At 38.6% G+C, this 6,000-nt stretch overlaps 1 pseudogene; it reads left to right on the forward strand.

Moving 5' to 3' along the window:
• Positions 1–2,341: 2,341 nt before the first annotated feature.
• On the forward strand, positions 2,342–3,363 carry LOC118620339 (annotated as a pseudogene).
• Positions 3,364–6,000: the final 2,637 nt, after the last annotated feature.

A 6,000-nucleotide genomic window follows, 5' to 3' on the forward strand; every position in this document is an offset into this window, starting at 1 on the left:
GAGACAACCTTGCAGGAAACTATAAACATCAGCTGAATAAACACAATTTCAGTCCTGTAGGTTTAGACCTAGAGAATTAAATGTAATGGCAATTTGACAATCTATTTCTAAAGCTGCTACTAAAATAGGGTTATTATTTAGTATAACAGAGAGGAGGACATCCATTTTTCTTATTCAAAGGTGCCCCTGTGCTATAGACTCCTGCCCTAAGTCACTCTTGTGAAGGCTAAGTGTGAACATAAGAGGTAACAGCAGCAGGAAAAGAGCCTCTTTTAAAACATTTGTGTGAGAACTATGGGCATGATTTGATTTGACAGCCTAAGGAACATTAGGAGAGACCGTTGTGGCCATCAGATTGTTATGGTAGAGCAGAGCTGTAACTTGAATCCTCATGTAAGTTTCAGTTTCTGGATAATCTATAGAATGACTGTCACAGTTGAGGTCAGGATTGAGCCTTCCAGAGTCAGACTGCTTCACACCAGAGGGACTTTATTGTCTCTGAAGTAATAATACAAAACTAGACACAGTGGCTACCCAGGTACCAGAGAGATTTTGTGATGAGATGTGAAACTAAAGAGAAAGCAGTTCCCAGAATCTCTAAAATACAGGAACCGCACTGTTTCCAGTGTGCTATGCCTTTCATTAGTGAATACCTTTATTAGTCTCCGTACTGTTGCCTAATGAGTCCCAACTGACACATATATAGAAAAGGTACCAAATTGGTCAGAAATGTGACTTTGCTCTAAGTAAGAGAAAAAGTTAGGTGACCAGAATAGTTGGCTGATATTAGATGCTTACCAGGTTCTCAATATTTAAAAATCTTCTATTAATTTTCTGTAAGCTTTATTTTTTTCTTTCCCAACTAGCCTGAGAGTGTAGGTTAGTGGCTAGATAATGTTGCCACAGGTAGGAAGTTTAAGTTCAATTCCTAGCACACCATGGAGTCACTGTTGAGAAATTTAAAGTATCTTTATTTATTTACTTTTTTTTATTTATAAAACTGGAAGATTAATACCTTGATCTCATAGGAAGGCTGGAAACTAAATTAGATTAATAGCTAATAAAGATGGAAAGGCTCTGAGCAAATGAATAACAAGTTATTAAGTACATTTGCTTAAAACTATGTTTAAAGAATATTAGAATGTAAATTAGTACAAACCTTTCAGAAGGCATTTTGAAACTACTTATTAAAATTCAGAGTAATAATATTGGGGAAGATACTTTTACTTTTCACTTTATACCAGTTTGCTTTTTTTTTGCATGAGAATTATCACTTCAATTAAATCATTTAAAATAAAGAATACTGTGTCATTTTGAAAACAGGAATACTCCAATCCAGCCGGTGTGGCTCAGTGGACTGAGCATTGCCCCATAGACTGAGAGGTTCTGGTTCGATTCTCAGTCAGAGCACATGCCCAGGTTTTGGGCTCAGTCCCCAGTAGGGGGCACGCAGGAGGCAGCTGATAGATGTTTCTATCTTCTCTTCTCCCTTCTTCTCTCTCTCTCTAAAAAAACCAATAAAAACATTTAAAAAACAATCACTCTTTAAAAAAATAATAAAATAAAGTAAGAATACTTTCAAGGGAAGTGAATCATTAATGTCTGTCTTTATTCCTTAGAGCAGTTGAAGACCAATTGGTTACATAATTCAGGCTTAATTTTTCATTTAGAATGGTAACATATTAATGGCTCAATGTCCATGACAACAATTTCAACACAGACTACTATATTCTGTATTTTGAGCATTGGACATAATAGCTCAAATACAAATGCTGGTGGCGGGCCTTAAAGCATGTGCGAAGAACCGGCGAATGGCTGTCTTCCTCTCGGATTTCACGTTGTACTCTCACTACTAATGCGAGGCCGAGCAAGAACCAGAGCAAAATCTTTGCTAAATCTTTGTTAATGAGGTGATAAGTAAATATCCTAAAACTTCTACCCTTAGCATTACAGGAATTATTGGAGAAAATCTTGAGGAAAAAAAGAAAAAACTAAAACCAACCTAAGAAAGGACCAGCCTCAGCACTATGGAAATAATAAAAGTTTTAAACCTCTGCTTCAGTTTTGTTCTCTGAAGATACTGGAAAATTCTGCTTTGAGAATACAAAAGGCCTAAATCATCTTTTATTGGGGAGTACTGAATTAATTTTTCATATAAAAAAACTTTATAACTTTTTTTCTATTTTAAAACAAGGTGAATTCAGCGCGGGGAAGCCGTGGAGGGCGGGCCGCGGCGATTCCACGTGCTCCCTGCAGCCGGCTGAAACCGTTGGCGACGCCAGCTGAGAGGACAAGACTTCAAGCCTATCTTGGATAGAGAATATTTAATCGTTTAGCTAAAATGGCATTTTTTACATGCAATGCATGCGGTGAATCAGTGAAGGTACGGGTGGAAAAGCATGTGGCTATCTGCGCATGCCTCTCCTGCATTGACTGTGGTCAAGATTTCTAGGGCCAGGACTATAAAAACCATGTGAAATGCGTAAGTGAAGACCAGAAGTATGGTGGCAAAGGTTATGAAGGTAAAGCCCACAAAGGCGACATTAAACAGCAGGCGTAGATTCAGAAAATTAATGAATTAATTAAAAAACCCATGTCAGGCCCTGGCCAGTTTGGCTTAGCGGTTGGAGCGTTGGCCTGCGGTCCGGAGAGACCCGGGTTCGGTTCCCGCTAAGGGCATGTACCTCGGTTGCAGTTTGTCCCCAGCCCTGGTTGGTCGTGCGGGTGGCAGCCACTTGATGTGTCTCTTTCACGTCGATGTTTCTCTCTCTCTCTCTCTTCCTCTCTCTCCCTCCCACTCTATCTGTACAAAAAATGGAAAAATGTCCTCGGGTGAGGATTAACAAAACAAAACAAAACAAAACAAAAAACCCCCCAAAAAACCATGTCAGCCCCAAAGTGAGAGAACTTTTAGAGCAAATTAGTGATTTTGACAACATTCCTAGAAAAAAGGCAAAGTTTCAGAATTAGATGAAGAACAGTTTAAAAGTTCATAATGAATCGATTCTGGAGCAAGTGTGGAATATCTCTTCTGAAGCTTCTAGCAATGAACCAGTCAGTGAAGGGCAGGATCGGCAGCCACTCAACCAAGTGGCAAAGCCACCTGCAGAAATCTCCACCAAGGTGGCGCCTTCCAAAGCAAATGACACCACGAAAGGACAAGCAGAGGCAAAGAAGAATAAGAGAGAAAGAAAGGAAGAGTGGCAGAAGAATAGGAAAAAAGAAAAGAAAGAACTAAAATTAGAAAACCACCATGAGAAATCAAAGAGGTCTGAAGAGGAACTCCTGGTCATCTTCAACAAGAAAGCCAGCAAGAACCCCGCCTTTAAGTTACTAAAGGACAAGGCCAAACTTCTGAAATGAACATTTTTATATTTATAAATTGAGTCCATTCTGTTGATTTCTTTCACTGCTATTTGTAAAACATGTAATGAATAACAACTCAAATTTTGCTTTCCCATAAAAAAAATATATATTTTTGGTACATCTTTTATGAGAAAATAAATTATATTGCCCTGAAAAAAAAAAAAAAAAAGGTACAGACACTCCCATCCAGTTATTTTACACAATGTATTCAAAATACAATTAGATTTTATTGAGAATATGTGACGTTCAAGTCAATTTCAGTTAAATTTATGATTAATACACTTTCTTTGGTTAGTCAGTTGATCTGATAATGCTTTTAAATATTGCAAACCATTTTCTGAGCCTCTTGGCATAATTAGAAAAAAAAAAAGATGTAGCCTGGATGGTGTGGCTAAGTGGTTGAGCATCGACCCATGCGCCAAGAGGTCACCAGTTCAATTCCCGGTCAGGGCACATGCCCAGGTTGTGGACCTGGTAGCCAGTGGGAGGCATGCAGGAGGTGGCCTATCGATGTTCTCTCTCATTGATGTTTCTATCTCTCCCTACTTCTCCTTTACTCTCTCTCTCAAATCAATAAACAAAAAAAGATGCAGATGAACTTTCCCATTATCTAGAGCTTGAAACAGATTTCTAATCTTCCAAGTTCAGAAAATATCACAATTAAATTTGTAAAGAAAGGTTTTATCAAAACAAAACAGAGAAACAAGGGAAAAGACTTTGTAACACACAAGAACATTCAACCAGTAGAGCTCTTCCCCAAAAACTTTTAAAACAAAACAAAAAGGATTCACTAAGCTATTGCTGTCATAGATTTTGTTCTGCAGTTATTCAGCAAGAAGAAACATACCCACCATCTATGATATATGGTTAGTCATACCCTAATATGTTCTCTTCTTCGTCTAGGCTAACAGTTTTTAATTGACATGAGAATGCCCCGAATACTTCTCAGACCCCTTTGATCTAGTGTTGTCATGAAATTAAGTTCTGGCCAATGAGACATAAGAGGAACTGTCCTTTGGCTGCTTGAAAACCTGCCTGAAGAGAAGGCTAATACATGCCTTTTGTCACTCTTCTTTGACATTTCCATCTTCCTGCCTGGAACACAGGTGCTGCCATCTTGGACAATAAGTTGAAACTTCACATTTTGAAGAAAACAGAGAAAAAGATACAGGATCTCTACACATGGAGCAACCATACTGGCCCTGTCTGGACTTTAAAATGAGAGAAATAAACATTTATCCTGCTTAAGCCACTGTACTTGGGCCTTCTTGTCATTCCATCAAACCTAAACCAATGAAGACACCAGCTTTAAGGTTCACTAAATCCATGTTGGGAGCAAACCACTATCTAGTTAAATCCAATTAAAACATGGACTGTTCTTGTTGTTGTTATAGGTAACAAAGATAAAAAAGCAAAACAGAAATAAACATCATAGTAGAAAAACGTTTTCTATAATACAATTGAAAAATAAAGTGGCGAGGCTCGTGTTTTTGTCCCAGTTGTATTACTAATTTCCACCACTGTATAATGAAATAAAATTAATAAATAAATCATAAGATACAATTCTTTGTTCTCTTGTGTGTGAATAGTCAATTTGTTGTGTGATGTCATAGAGCACATTTACCTTTATTTATATAAATATAAAATACTCCCATTTCAGAGTTCTTGAATCAAATTGAATGCTAGCCAAAAGCTACCTGAAGAGGAAGGTGTTGCTGTTGCTAGAATAATCTTTATTAAACATTGAAAAAACCAAACCTGCAATTCCTCCTCTTTCGTGCCACCCCCTCCTCCATTCCACACACACTCAGTAGATGCTCTCACCTCTTCTCAGAGAAAATAGAAGCCTTCAGACAGGAAGTCCCTCAACTATCTAATACCAGACTTCCAAACCGATCCATGTTTATATTCATCCTGGCCTCCTTCTCTCTTCCTACCCAAGGTCCATGCTTTGAGTCAAAACACCTCTTGCCTTCTCAGAAAACAAGTGCTATTTAAATATTTTAAATATCGCCCAGCCATTGTGGCTCACTGGTTGAGTGTTGACCCATGCACCAAGAGGTCGCCGGTTCTATTCTGGTCAGGGCACATGCCCAGGCTGTGGGCCTGATCCCCAGTGGGGGGCATACAGGAGGCAGCCAATCTCATCCATGTTTCTCTCTCTCTCTTCCTCTAAAATCAATAAAGAAAAATAATTTTTAATATTTTAAATATCTTCTCAGCTGGACTATCCCCATTTGCTTTTAAACAAGCTTGTTTCATCCATTAAATGAGCATTTCCTGCCTAAGTTTCTCTCCTTCCTAGATAATATTTAGGTGAACACTGTCAATTCTTGCCTTCATGACTCCCTTTTCTATGCTTTTATAACTGATCTCAAGGCTGAGAAATAGGTCCCCAGATTTAATCAGGTTACTGCCAAGTCTTCTGGACTGAGAAGACAGGTATTCTGTCTCTCTCTCTCTCTCTTTTTTTTTTTTGTGGTACATGCCCCTAGCAGGGCCCGAACCCGGGACTCTCTGGTCCGCAGGCTGATGCTCAACCACTGAGCCAAACTGGCCAGGGCTCTGTCTCTTTTTTAAATGGTTGCATATATCTGCTTCTGCCCCATTTATGTGAATTCTTGGTTGAATTCT

Source organism: Molossus molossus, unplaced genomic scaffold (assembly GCF_014108415.1).
Source record: "Molossus molossus isolate mMolMol1 unplaced genomic scaffold, mMolMol1.p scaffold_m16_p_7, whole genome shotgun sequence".
Classification (NCBI taxonomy): Eukaryota; Metazoa; Chordata; class Mammalia; order Chiroptera; family Molossidae; genus Molossus; species Molossus molossus.